The sequence below is a fragment of the Ovis canadensis genome, chromosome 6 (genome assembly GCF_042477335.2).
Source record: "Ovis canadensis isolate MfBH-ARS-UI-01 breed Bighorn chromosome 6, ARS-UI_OviCan_v2, whole genome shotgun sequence".
In the NCBI taxonomy this organism is placed as follows: Eukaryota; Metazoa; Chordata; class Mammalia; order Artiodactyla; family Bovidae; genus Ovis; species Ovis canadensis.
In genome coordinates, this window is record NC_091250.1 from 29,808,243 (window position 1) to 29,823,709 (window position 15,467).

The 15,467-nt window shown below is 37.5% G+C and overlaps 1 long non-coding RNA gene across 2 annotated transcripts in view; it reads right to left on the bottom strand.

Moving 5' to 3' along the window:
* Positions 1 to 15,467, bottom strand: part of LOC138442317 (uncharacterized) — a 52,591-nt gene that overhangs the window by 17,568 nt on the left and 19,556 nt on the right. For both annotated transcript variants that reach the window (XR_011257638.1, XR_011257639.1), the window contains exon 3: positions 7,074 to 7,167. This is a non-coding gene — a long non-coding RNA (uncharacterized lncRNA). The remainder of the gene's footprint in view (positions 1 to 7,073; positions 7,168 to 15,467) is intronic.

Consider the following 15,467-nt stretch of genomic DNA (forward strand, 5'->3'; position numbering starts at 1 on the left):
GGAGGAGGGCATGGCAACCCATTCCAGTATTCTTGTTTGGAGAATTCTCATGGACAGAGGAGCCTGGTGCACTCACAGAGAGTCAGTACAGAAGCAACTGAGTTGCTGAGCAAGTGAGCGAGCAAGGATCTGATAACACATCTTAAATTCCCTGCTGGCTCAGATGGCAAAGAATCTACCTGCAATGCAGGAGACCCCGATTTGATCCCTGGGTATTACTGAATATTCCAGTGTTCTTGCCTGGAGAATCCCCATGGACAGAGGAACCTGGTAGCTACACTCCATGGGGTTGCAAAGAGTTGGACATGACTTTGGGACTAACACACACTACACATACTTACTATTTTAAGTCATATATTCTTTTAAGTCATATTGTCTTTTCATAACAGTACTATGAAGTCAGTATGTTATTATTTTTATTTTTATAAATGAGGAAACTGAGTCAAGAAAAAGGAAGTAGTTTCTCACACTATTAATAAATGACAGAGCCAGGATTTGAACCCAGGAAATACCTACTATAGTACATGTACTTTTAAACATTTAACTCCCTTTCATTAGAGTTGTTCTGAACATGTAGTGAAGATTAGGCTAGGTGCTCCTGTAAGGAATAGATGCGTGATATTTATATATAGATTCAGAAAAAATCTGCTTCCATAATTTCCTTTAGCTTTTTAGACTTAGATGAAAAATTATGACGTATAGTATTAATCCTGGTGAATTTTAAAGATGTGTAACAATTGAGATTCTTCCCAGTTAAGCTGAATTGCAAGTTTATTTTCATTTGGCATAATTTATTTTAAGCTTTCAGATTCAGATATACATTAATATGTGTAGAAATAGTCAACAGAAAAAAAGATGTAGGAAAAAGAAAATATGAATTTATGAACTTAGCTGTGAATTGCATATAAGGATATTAACATTTAACTGATGCTAGTCTTAGCTGGGTTTATAGAAAGCCAGGTAGATGTCAACAGTAGGCATGCCTGGTGGTTAATTAAGTGCCAGATATTAAGATATTGATTTAATAACTGTTTATTGAACACCATATGGGTATATAATTTTTGAAGTATCAGACATGGATACTTCATAATATATTGCATTTTTGTAGGAAATGACACTGCATTCCACCTTAAATTATTAAACTTCTTCTAGTACAGAATTATAGTGGGAAGAAATTGCTTGGTACACATAGATGAGATTAATGAATACAATACTTCTTATTAGTGTGTTCTGTCATTTTCTAATGTGACACATGTAAGAGAAAATCTTTATTTCTATGTGAGATTGAGAAAATAGAAAATCCTTTAATACTTCTTTTTTTGTGTGAAAACCTGGTCAGGAAGCAACAGTGAGAACTGGACATGGAACAACAGACTGGTTCCAAACAGGAAAGGAGTACATCAAGGCTGTATATTGTCACCCTGCTTATTTAACTTACATGCAGAGTACATCATGAGAAACGCTGGGCTGGAAGAAGCACAAGCTGGAATCAAGATTGCCAGGAGAAATATCAATTACCTCAGATATGCAGATGATACCACCCTTATGGCAGAAAGTGAAGAGGAACTAAAAAGCCTCTTGATGAAAGTGAAAGAGGAGAGTGAAAAAGTTGGCTTAAAGCTCAGCATTCAGAAAACGAAGATCATAGCATGACTTCATGGGAAATAGATGGGGAAACAGTAGAAACAGTGTCAGACTTTATTTTTGGGAGCTCCAAAATCACTGCAGATGGTGATTGCAGCTATGAAATTAAAAGATGCTCCTTGGAAGAAAAGTTATAACCAACCTAGATAGCATATTCAAAAGCAGAGACATTACTTTGCCAACAAAGGCCCATCTAATCAAGGCTATGGTTTTTCCAGTAGTCATGTATGGATGTGAGAGTTGGACTGTGAAGAAAGCTGAATGCTGAAGAATTGATGCTTTTGAACTGTGGTGTTGGAGAAGACTCTTGAGAGACTGCAAGGAGATCCAACCAGTCCATTCTAAAGGAGATCAGCCCTGGGTGTTCTTTGGAAGGAATGATGCTAAAGCTGAAACTCCAGTACTTTGGCCACCTCATGGGAAGAGTTGACTCATTGGAAAAGACTCTGATGCTGGGAGGGTTTGGGGGCAGGAGGAAAAGGCGACGACCGAGGATGAGATGGCTGGATGGCATCACTGACTCGATGGGCGTGAGTTTGAGTGAACTCCGGGAGATGGTGGAGGAGGCCTGGCATGCTGCGATTCATGGGGTCGCAAAGAGTCGGACACGACTAAGCAACTGTACTGAACTGAACTGAACTGAACTTTCCCACATGGTGATCTTTTAAGAAGGTTAACTAGTGTTACATTTTTTAAACAAATAACTCAAAGACTAATATCCTAATATAAACCATCACCCCAAATGCATTCTGTTTGATCTTGTCTGACTTCTGCTGCTAAGGGGGATATATTTTTCTGACATTTATGGATCATAAATTATAGTGAGGATAAGAAATTTATTTTAAACTATATTTAGGGGAAGACCTTATTTAAATTCAGAAATAGGCAAACATGTATTTGTTTGCTTCTTCATTTAAAATAGTCTTATATTTCCATCCTCCTTTTCTGATCACTTGCCTGCCCTTTCTGGTTTCCAGTGTTCTTGAGATGCATACAACTCTATTATTACTTGTGAAAGTTTTTTTTTTTTTTAAATCATGGTAAATATACGTAACTTAAAATGTCCTATTATAGCCATTTTTAAGTATATGTGTTAGTGGCATTAAGTACTTTTACCACTATTTCTATAATTTTTTCATCATCCCAAACAGAAAGTCTGTTTAAACAATAAATTCACTCCTTTGTTCTTAGATCCTAATAAGTTCTACTCTATTATCTGTATCTATAAATTAGCTTATTCTAAGCATCTCACATAGTGGAATTAAACAATATTTTTTCCTTTTCCATTTCTTTTTATATATACACTAGGTGAATAATGTTCTATTGTCTGTATATACCACATATTATTTATCCATTCTTCTGTTTATAGACACTTGGCCTTTCATGCAACTGGGTACCGTGTTTGTTCTTTGCAGCAGCATCAGCACTTGTAATATTGCCTGGGATACTGTAGGTACTTAATAAGTGTTGCTAAATGAATGAACAATGCTTTAACTTTACTCAGTCAATTATCTCTTATTAGTTAAGAAGCATGAGACCTTCTATTTAAAGAAATTTAAATAGCAATTTTAATTTATTTTTATGATTTTAAGTATACCAAGTATATATATATATATAAAACATTCTTACATATGCATACTATAAACATATTATCAAAATATATCTCAGATAAATATATAGCTCAGAAAAGTTTCAAATTTACAGTGCTACATTAAATTTCAAAACTTTTCATAGAACCAAGTACTAACAACTGAATAATAATTAAAAAAAAGAACTGTAGAACCTACTTCAGTTTATACTGCTTAAATTTAAAATGATGTAAGACATTTGTTAAATAACATTTTGTTTCCCAGTGACCTAGGCAATGTATGCTGATAAGATTTACAGGCATCCCCCGCTTTTTGAAAGTTTGTTTTCTGCCACTTTGTTTATCAAAGATCTTCATCAGTACCTGTTTTCCAGAATGGAAAGAAATCTGAAGAGAATTTTTACTTTTATGAAAAAAAGTAAAAATAGTGTTTGGTCTGTTTTGCAATGAGCTGTTGGAGAGGCACTGGGTTCCCCTTGCAGTGAGAGAGCACCACTGAGTGCCTTCCGCAGGATTTATACTCAACATTTCTACATCAAATCACAGTAGCTTTGACCTGTGTCTGTGAGCATCCATGATTTCTCTCAATTTATTGTGTGCATCTGTTAGCGAGATGTATTCTAAGGTACTGCTTCTTTGCTTTGCTCCATTTTGGCTCATGAAAGTTTGTATGGGAATGCCTTTTTTTGGATATCAGGGGAAACCTGTACTAGAAATGTTTGGGAGAATATCTAAGTGAATTGATTTGGGCATTGCTGTCTCAGTATGCACTCTTCATTCTTACAAAGTGAATTATTTAAATGTCCGGACGAGTAATACATAGAGTCACTCTTAGAAGGGTCTTAAACTTGGTTTAAGGCTCCATTGTAACTTTCCAGAAAGTTTTCATCCTTTTTAAAGAAGAAGCCTCACATTTTTATTTTGCACTGGGTCTCATAAATTATGTAGCCCTTCCTGCTGCATTTTCACTAAGGGCATATGTCTCATAATGTTACTAACCCTCATAATAAATGATAACAGATAATTCCTATTTAGTCAATGAAGTTTAAAGCACACCAAATGTAACATGGAAACTAAAAATTCTAGGTAAAATAGAAAGCACTCAGATTTTTAGAATCTTTAAAATCACAATTTTGCAAAATTAGTAACAAGATTTTCTAAATTCACGTTGACAGAAGAAAAATGATGAATGGAAACAGTGATTTTTTTTCCTTAAAAAAAAAAAACCATATCCCAACATATCTGTTTTCTGTGGTTCCCATGGAATCCAGAAATCCAGTAGCATGTATAAAATAAGGAAGACAGAAGTAACTAAATTTACTTCATTTATGTTCTTTCAATAAAGCATCTCATAAACTATTGATATAGTTGAAGAAATACAGTGAGGATTTGGTGTTCCTTCTAAAACAGACAACAGAGGTTTTAACTGTGAGAGACAGTGAAAAAAAATCAGAAGGTTGAGATTTTTTTCCCCCCCATAAACTTATTAAGAAAAGAAAAACACGTTACTTTATGGCTACTCGGGAAAAAAATCACATACTCATTGTCATCTTGAAGTAGTAGTCTATGACCCAGAATATGTGCTGGCTTATTACTACCTGAACAAAATAGTTTTCTAAGACCATTTAAGAAATCGAAGGCAGAGGGGACCACTGTTAGAGTTGCCAATTTAAACTTATGATTTGTGGTGTGAATTCAGCTTACATCACTAACTTCTAGTTTAATATGTCTTTTAATTGTGGTTGACTTTTGGATGCTAAATAAGTAAAGAGCATGCAAAGTAACTCAATAACCCCCATCAATCAAGGAAGAATGCAAATAATGTCCAGCCTCCTGTTTATCCCCATCAGTACATTTCTAGATACAGGGCATAGGTCCAAATGGTCCTAGAAAGTCACGTGATGTCTAGAGAAATTTGACTGCACAAGAACTTAAGAAAATAAAGGAAATTTTCTATGCACACATCGACTATGGAATTAGTGGGAATAAGTAGGTTAGATTTACAGTATTATAGTGTAGAAAGGAATTTTAAAATTTTATGATTAATTCCTAGAGCTGACTATAGTCTCTTCAAATCTTATACACAGATTAGTTAAAAATGAGTATAGAGGGGAATATAAGATTCATGTAGTCCTCCTCTGGTTTTAATACTAAAAACAACCACAGTTCTCTCTTTCAGGGACTAGGGTGTATTATTCCCATTCTATATTGAGTGTCTTTGGCTCTATTTTTAAACGTAAAAATTTTCATTCAATGAGTCAGTGATAAACCCTGAACTGATACATAAAATTACATAGCAATAATGGTGTTTCTTACATACAATAAGATACACATACATGGCTTGCTTGGTTAAAAAAAGGATTATGTCTCAAGACTTTTAAATACTGTCGAAATATGAAGTGATTATAGAATTAAGAGATGGTACAAAAAAGATTCCAAAGGGGAAAATGCAGTATTTTATGCCAAGTAAACAAGAAAAAGATACTTTCCTAATAATCTTTTCTGATTACATGTTTGGAAAAAGGTGAGAGAGTGGAATGGGCTTCCCAGGTGGCACTAGTTGTAAAGAACCCACTCGTCAGTGCAGAAGATAAAAGAGATGCAAGTTCGATCCCTAGATCAGGAAGATCCCCTGGAGAAAGGCATGGCAACCCACTCCAGTATGCTTGCCTGGAGAGTCCCATGGACAGAGGAGACTGGCAGGCCACAGTCTGTAGGGTCACACAGAGTTGGACACGACTGAAGCAACTTAGCTTGCGCACGTGCCAAAGAGTGGTATGAGCCTCTGTCAGTGTTAGAATATCTCAGGGAGACAAACAAAAGTTATCTGCACAAACAAGTTATAATTCTATTTCATGATGACATTTATAGAGACAGTCATCTTTCCCAAGCTGATAGAATATCAAGTACTACATAAACATGGAAATAAATTGCATATTCTGGATATATGTGAAGAGGAAAGGCATCGTGGCATAATCAGGCACATATGCATTGCACATAGTTTCTTTCTGAGCCATAACCCAGTCTCTTTTTTCCCAGTTGGGAAGATGCATCTGTTTCTTCTCCCGCTTTTGATATGATCCAGTAAAATCTAAGCTTTGGACTTGCTTGCCTGGAACATCAATGATTACTTGATTTCTCAGCACATAAATCTCACTCCAATCCTTGTTGGGCAGATATTAGTAATGAGGTAACTTAGCCTATGGTCTCTTCTGCCCTTTGCTTCTCTCCACCAGGAGACTCTTTGCAACCTGCCACTCCAGCACTGTCAAGACTGATGTCAATTGTTTTCCCAGATCAGCATGGTGGAGAAATATACACTGAGTAAAGAAAAACAGAAAAGCCTGTGGCGGCTTATAGTATTTCCAAATCATTGCAAGTTTGGAATTCCAAAACATGATGCTCCAGAGGCTCAACTGGAACTTGGAAGCCAAGTCTCTGCCATTAGTACCTCATGGACTCTCGCTCCCTCCCCTCCCCCTACATACACACCCTGTTTGTCTTTACTTGCTATGTCTTCCTTTTTCAAAAGATTTTACACACTAATAGCTCTCTTCAGCAAACTAAAATAATACATAAATATGTTTTAAAAATTCTATTTTAGTATTAGAACACGTGCCAGCTTTGCCAACAAGTCATGAGCACCAGTTATCTGAGAATGAATGCTTTTGCTCTAAGTAAGATAATTGTCTTTTTGGTTGGTGCAGTGGGTTTGAAGGTGTTTTTGTTTGTGTTGCAGAATTGACTAAAAAGGATTGAATTAACAGAGTACCTGTATATATGAAAAGCTGGCTATGTGGCAGTGCTGTTGAGCATATGTATTTAATTGCCTTGTACTTACTGTGTTCTAGACTTCCAGCACAGCCATGAACACGACACTTATGCAGTTCCATAAGACTCCACACTTGGCAGGGCGTCCCGTTTGCTGTTGCTGTCTTGAAAGTCATAACAATTTTTAATTAACTTTTGAAAAGGAACCTAGGATTTTCATTCTGCCTAGGATTTTCATTTGTATTCATTATACCACAAATTATATAGCTGGTTTTGCCTTCCAGTAAAAGTTTATTTCATATTCTAGGCACTTGGGTACATTGCTACTGGCTGGGAGAATTGGTTCATTGTCCATGAGAACATATTGGGAGTTTAATAAATTGTGTAGACAGAGCCTGATCTTGAAAGAATGCAGATATCCAATGACTGTGAATGATTGTTTATAAAGAAAACCATATACATATTTCTATTGACTTTCATTGTGAAACAAAGAATCATTCGTATGGACTGTTTCTATCCATAAGACAAGTTGAAATTCTTTGGTGATGAAGAGGTTAAACAATGTTCTTCATTGCTGCTCTAGGATCTGCCTATAGTTTTTTCTTATATATTTCAGTTTGAATAAATAAAGCAGTTTCTTTTGTCTCCATAAAAAAATTAACATTTAGCATAGGTTTAGCCCTAACTGCCATGACTTCTGGCAGTTTAAGATTGGGCCATTTTTTTTAAGCATGAGCATTGAAATTTTACTTAAATTAAGCTCATGGTATTGCATAAAACATACAATTTCCAGTTGAGGTATCCTCTTACCTGTGTTTTTACATTGAATTTTTATGTAGTATTTATGAAATTTAGAAAATGTTTTCTGGCACTGTCAACCCAAAACCATTACCTCTTCTTAATATTGGAGGATCTTGTTACTGACTTTTCATCTGTTATGACTTTGCACTGAATGGTTGTAGCAAGGACTGACCAAGAGACAGCTAGGGTAAGAACCCTAACACATGTGTTGAAATTGCAGGGATTTGAATATGAGAGTGGAAAAATGTCAGCTGTTTCAGGTTGTCACTACTGGTCTAGCAACTTTTAACTAGTCATCTAAAAATTAAAAATGATCAACATAAGAAAGAAGGAGGTGAGGTACAAGTACCATTGGCAAAATAATCAAATTTAGTCTGAGACTCAGAATGTCTACTCAAGAAATTTCAAAATAGGTAGTCAGTAGAGTTCTGAGTGGACAGGTAGCCAGCACCAAGGAGAACCAAAAGTGGTGTTTAGGACCAAGTCATGGAAGGGCTAGATTAGAGGCAAGAAATTCTGTTCCAGTAGGGGTTGCTGCTGCTGCTGCTAAGTCGCTTCCATAGACCGCAGCCCATCAGGCTCCACTGTCCCTCGCTGCTACACAAAATGGAGAAATGGGAACCAATTATTGAGGAGAGAACAAAAGACCTAGTTAATAGAGTACTCTAGCCCCTAGATAGACTGTCTCCAAACTAGAAATGGAGCACTTCTAATGTAGGGATATGAAAAAGTAAAATTTGCTGTCCACTGTAAGGTGGAAGCCTCTTGAGTCCACATAGAAGCTGGGGGGCATCAGCTTGAGTCACAGACTTTCCTCCTCTAGTTCCTATGAACTCTCCATTTCCTCTTCTCTAAAATGTACTTCAGCATCATTCAGGGAGGCCTGGCGTGCTGCGATTCATAGGGTTGCAAAGAGTCGGACACGACTGAGTGACCGAACTGAACTGAAAATGTACTTACAAAAAAAAGATGGTAGGCTATTCAAGAAAGTAAGAGAATATGTTTACATAATTACAGTGATGGCTTCCTCCTTCTGTTCAATGACTATTTTGGGGGAAAGCTATGTTTACATTGATAGTGGTCCTTGAGTAATGATTGTAAAGTCTTTTAGAACAACAGAGATCACATTTAAACCCTGATCATGGGCGCAATGATGGATTTAATCTCTGACTACAATAAAGCCAGGCAGCTTGACATTTTACTATGGTAGCAAGAGTGTTTGGCTTTATTTTCTGCAGACTGGCATGGTGCCATTACTTTATATCCCCCTGAAATAGCACTTTTAATAAATACCCCTGCCTCCTTCCAGTGCTCTTGCACTGATTCAAGGCTAAGAAGCAGTGGCCCAGTGCCAGCTCTAATTAAGCAATAAGACTCTCCAGGCGGTATATTTCTAGGGATTATTGCATGCCTGATTTAAGTGTGTCACTACTCAATGAGGGCAGTCATCCTTTAGAAAACGCATTCTCTGAAGTGACTTATTACCATTTGAAAGGGGAACTTTTATAAACTAGAAAGAAGAGAGGAGGAAAGGTATTTCCCATGTACTGGATGCATTCTCTGTGTGTGGCTTTCTTATTTCTTTGAAAGGGGAAGGGCTGTTCACCTGAGAACATTATAGTCAGCAGTGAGACATTCTATCTAGAACAGATCCAACCAACACGTGCTTGCCCAGCTGTCTTCTCACTGCAGGTCAGTTCACACAGTGAATAAGATTTTTAATCTGAGGTCATTTTGCCTCTTAGATGAAAGTTTCCCCACAAGACAATTTTTAAAATAGCATTACTCTTCTCTTGTTTTAAATTTAAAAAGACAAGAGCTATAAAATAGATTTTGATGAATTGAAGACTAAAGCATTTAGTCTTTAGTTTTCATAGATCTAAGAGGTATGTAGTATAGAGTACTGATTATAAAGCCAAGCCAGATGGCTGGGTTTGAATGCCACCCTTGATGCTTTTTTAGCTGTATGACTTTGAGAAAGTTACTTTAATTCTCTATTTCTCATTTTCCTCATCTGTAAAATGCGTATAAAAAGCATACCTTATAGGGTTGTTTTAGAGATTAAATGGATCGACATATACAAAGCAATTAAATAGTATCTGGCATGTAGCAAGATAAAAAGATGTCTCCTGACTTTTTGAAAATACTTATTACATTTAAAATTATCAGTGATCCTTAGCGGATGCTGATTAGAGAATTTGAATTACCTTGTCTTACTTTTAACTGTGTACCTGGGGAAGATTTGCATCTCAAGGGTTCAACTTCTTTATCCACAAAGTGGTTGGAAAGTTAAGCAGCCTCTCAGATGGCTCCGAGGGGCCCTGTCTCTGGTATTGATACCCTTGGTAGTCCCGTCCCCTTGAATGTGGGCTGGACTGAGGTGCTGCTTCTGAGATGAGGTGGTGAAAGATGGTGGCTTCTGTTTCAGAAGCCCTTCCTAGCTCTCTTTCTCGGAGCACAAGCTGCCCTGTCACAGGGGTGCACATTGGCGGTTTATGCAGAGGCCTGCGTGCGAGGACTCACAGCCAGCTTAGATGAACGTGAAAGTAGATTCTGAGCCCTTTACAAGTCTGAGCTGATAGCTTGATTGTAACTTCTGGAGAGAGGCTGAACATACTAAGCTGAGAGGCACCCACATTGCTCATTACAGACACTGAAGTGATAAACATTTCTTGTTTTTAGCTACCAAGTTTTCAGGTAATTTGTTATGCAGCAATAACTAATACAGTCAATGAGGTAATGACTAGTTATTCATAGCTATTCGCTACTAATTAATATAGTCAATATGTGGAAGGTAGTGAACAGGCACAAAATGTAAAATTGAGGCATTGATATTATTAATAGCTGCCTTAAAGAAACTAAGTAATATATGCAAAAAAGACCAATAAATTATCCGACTTTATTTGCTTCATATGTATTTGTACCGAAGAGCCTGGGAGGCTACAGTCCATAAGGGTCACAAAGAGTTGGACATGACTGAAGCAACTGAGCACTCCCACGTGTACTTGTGTTACTCATTAACAACAACAACAAAATACCTCGAGAGCACCTTCTTTGTGCCAGGCAGCGTGTTAGGACTGGTAACATAGCAGCAAATATAGGGAGTGCATGTATACAGGTAGGATGTTTGTGTGTGTCTTTTTCAGTTTTAAAAAGATTGGCTATGAAGAGACTCCATGAGAAAGTAATATTTAAGTCAAGATCTAAAAGGACAAAAGGAGCAAACCATGAGGAATAGGGAAGTATATTCCAGGCAGAGGCAATAGTGGGCTAAGGCCCTGAAGCTGGGGCTTTTCTCTGCCTTTAGGAACATCAGGAGATATGGTCAAAGGGGCATGGGAAATCAGTGCAGCTTCCTATAGACCATTTAAAACAATGGGTTAACTCAGTAAGAGGAAAGATCACAGTGGGTTCTGAGTGGATTTCAGCAAGATCTGATTATGGTTTTGCAGAGTTTTTGGATGCTAATGGAGAATAAGGCTTGAGATGGGGAGAGACAAGAGGGACAGCCAGGAGGCCACTTACTGACATTAGTTAAGTGAGCTAATCAAATGTGTTTTACTTTTGTGGTAATTGGGAATAAGATGATCTAAAATAAACTTTCATTGATAAAATTTTAGGCAAGATACATTGATTGTCTTAGAAACACATAGCCAACTAAACAATCAATATGGACAATAATGATTTAATAGTTTGATGCATAAAAATTGATATTGGTCTGCAACCACTGCCTATGTGCTATGTTGCTTCAGTCATGTCTGACTGTGTGCAACCATGCGGACTGCAGCCTGCCAGGTTCCTCTGTCCATGGGATTCCCTGGGCAAGAATATTGGAGTGGGTCTGCTACCCTAGTTTTATCAGAATTGTATTTATTTTTGTTTTTGTCTATCAAATACAGTGTTGAAGCATTTTTTTAAAAAATGGCTATTTCTTAATTGGTCTTATTGAAAAAATAAAAGAAAGTAAATGGAATAAATATAATATAAAGGAACAAAACAAAAAACTTTTTTTAGGTCAAAAAAATACAAACTTTTATCATAAAATAAGTTAAAGCAACATCCTTCTTTTTGCTATGATAAACCAAAAGTTGTAGTAAGGACACTCTTGAAAGGTTTTTGTTTCTCTAACAGTACCACAAAAAAAATTATGTCAGATTTATGCAGGCTATATTAGTCATGAGAATAGATTTAATTCCCAAGATAGTTTTGGCAATAGCCAAGCCTGATAGGTATCTACAGCAAATGTTTAATCTTTTAGCCAAAAAAACAAACATACAAACAAACCAGGCTACTTGTAAATATATATAGTCTCTAAAATGTTATGGAATTTATAAAAGGGAGGTCAATTCTAATTTAACTCAGCTTATTGCAGTGGCAACCCACTCCAGTACTCTTGCCTGGAAAATCCCATGGGTGGAGGAGCCTGGTAGGCTGCAGTCCATGGGGTCGCTAAGAGTCGGACACGACTGAGCGACTTCACTTTCACTTTTCACGTTCATGCATTGGAGAAGGAAATGGCAACCCACTCCAGTGTTCTTGCCTGGGGAATCCCAGGGACGGGGGAGCCTGGTGGGCTGCCGTCTATGGGGTCACACAGAGTCAGACACGACTGAAGTGACTTAGCAGCAGTAGCAGCATTGCTACCTTTTCTATGTTGAGAGATTTAAACTATGGTCTATTTCTTACTGTATCTGATCCTTTATAAAACTGATATGTGGATATGGTTTATGTTCTTTTTTTAAAAAATTAATTTTAAAATCTTTAATTCTTACATGCGTTCCCAAACATGACCCCCCCTCCCACCTCCCTCCCCACAACATCTCTCTGGGTCATCCCCATGCACCAGCCCCAAGCATGCTGCACCCTACGTCAGACATGGACTGGCGATTCAATTCTTACATGATAGTATACATGGATCTCACTATCAATGATGGTGGAGATCAAATGGAAAATTGTTTTTCCATTTCCTATGAAAGCACATAGAGTTCAACTGAATTTTGGGGGCCAGTACAGGGGAGACAATTTTACTTTTGTAAAAAAACTACAGGTGAAAACTAACATACAATACAATCAAGATCAAATATTTCAATTTTAATGTTAGTCAAGGAATAATAAAAATGGCTGCTGAAGTCTCCAAGAGAGGAAGGTAATTCAAGGTTAAAATCTTTTTTTTTTTTTTTCTGATGATCTTATTGAGTGACCTTGGGGAAGGGGAAAAAATGTTCTTTTTATTTTAGATTTCTTAGACATACTGTGTTCTCCTATCATAAGATTAACACCTAGAATATATCTTGTACTTGAACTCATTTATCTTTCTGAGATAACTTTTCCTTATGCTTCTAATTTTACAACTGAACGTTTTGTGACAGCTCCCCATCAGGTTTGGCTCCTCTCGACAATATTGTTGTTTGAGGGGTGCTTTCCCACCTGAGCACTGGTCATCAGGCCTCACATTTCCTCAGACAGGCCATGCAAATTTGAATAGTATCAAATGGGGAAATTGCCAGAGCTTATTTTAGGAGCAAATCATTGGCTATGTGTGAATGGCACATGCCTGTTTTCGAACAAAGTAGCAAGTATCTCCAGGTAACTGGTAGAGTAATAGCCTCTCAACACTAAGTGAAAGTGAAACTTGCTCAGTTATGTCCGACTCTTTGCGACCCTATGGACTATGCAGTCCATGGAATTCTCCAGGCCAGAATACTGGAGTTGGTAGCCTTTCCCTTCTCCAGGGGATCTTCCCAAGCCAGGGGTCAAATCCAGCTCTCCCACTTTGCAGGTGGATTCTTTGCCAGCTGAGCCACAAGGGAAGCCCAAGAATACTGGAGTTGGTAGCCTTTCCCTTCTCCAGGGATCTTCCCAATCCAGGGATCGAACCCAAAGTAGCCATATTTGGGGTTCTCTTTAAGCAAGGCCAAATAACTGAGTTACAAACCTTTATGTCCCTGGTATTTATATATTCCTGAACAGAGGATGTTTCTCAGACACAAAAACTGCAAATGTACTTATTATATTCTTCATCTTATTACTTTTGTGCCTTCTGTCCAATATCCTTTTAAACAATAGATTCTCTTTAACAAAGATCTCCACTTCATATATCATTGAAATTCTGTAATTTGAATCTGCCAACTTTCCTGGTCTCCTAATGAATTTATTTCTGTGTAACACTGAGAATAGTGATGTATGCTTCTGAAAGAAATATATTATGTACAGTCTTTCAAGTTATATGTTGTTCAAAATAGGAAGTGGGTATTCTTGGAGCTGGTTATCGATTTATTATGATTGCAGGGTGCTTGAAAAGCTCAAAGATAAATGATTGGAACCCCTATTAGAATTCTGTTGCTGTGTAACACATTACCAGTGAACTGAAGATCACATTCATTTATTAGCTCACAGTTACATAGGTTGGATATCTGGGCAGTAGTGGTTGGATTCTTTGCTCAGGGTCTCATTATCCAAAATCAAATGATGACTGGGGCTATGCTTCTCATTTGGGCCTCAAAGTATTCTTCCAAGATAAGGGGCTGTCAGAAAAATTTAGTTACTTGTGTTTGTAGGACTGAGGTCCTTTTAAAAGGCTCATGTGATTAGGATAGGCTCATGTGATTAGGACCAACCTAGACAGCATATTAAAAAGCAGACACATTACCTTGCTGACAGAGGTCCGTCTAGTCAAAGCTATGGTTTTTCCAGTAGTCATCTGTGGATGTGAGAGTTGGACTATAAAGAAAGCTAAGTGCTGAAGAATTGATGCTTTTGAACTGTGGTGTTGGAAAAGACTATTGAGAGTCCCTTGGGCTGCAAGGAGATCAAACCAGTGAATCCTCAAGGAAATCAGTCCTGAATATTCATTAGAAGGACTGATGCTGAAGCTGAAACTCCAATATTTGGCCACCTGATGGGAAGAGCTGACTCACTGGAAAAGATGCCGATGCTGGGAAAGATTTTAGGCAGGAGAAAGGGACAACAGAGGATGAGATGGTTGGATGGCATCACCTACTTGATGGACATGAGTTTGAGCAAGCTCTGGGAGTTGGTGATGGACAGGGAAGCCTGGCGTGCTGCAGTCCATGGGGTCACAAAGAGTCAGACATGACTGAGTGACTGAACTGAACTGATTAGGATAGGACCACCCAAATAATCTCCTTGTTTTAAGATCAGTTGATCTGGGACTTTAATTATATCTGCAAAATTCTTTCATAGCAGTGTCTAGGTTAGTGTTTCAATAATTGGGAGAAGGCATGTGTACACCTCAAGGGGCAGGTTCCAGGGGCAGGGTTTTTCTTAGAATTTTGCCTACCACAGAGCTTGATTCTTAAACTGTCTTGATTATGAACCATGTCAACTTCCAGTAAATTCTTTTTAATACATTTTTTAAAAATCTGGAATCAATTTCTGTTTCTTTGGTCACTTCAGTCCATGATTTTGAGTTGGCTGTTAAAATGTTACTTTTCTTTGTGTGGGAAAAAATAATTTGCTTCAAGACATCCTTCTAGTTACCAATACACATAGAATTGACATTCCCAGTCAAAGGGGGATAATTGAAATAAAATTTGGTAGATCTTAAAGTTTGATTATCACATATTTTCCAATGTCACAGTCATTCAGACATCAGGTAAAGATGGAAATGCTGGGCAGGGCGGAGGTGAAGCAGTCTACATGT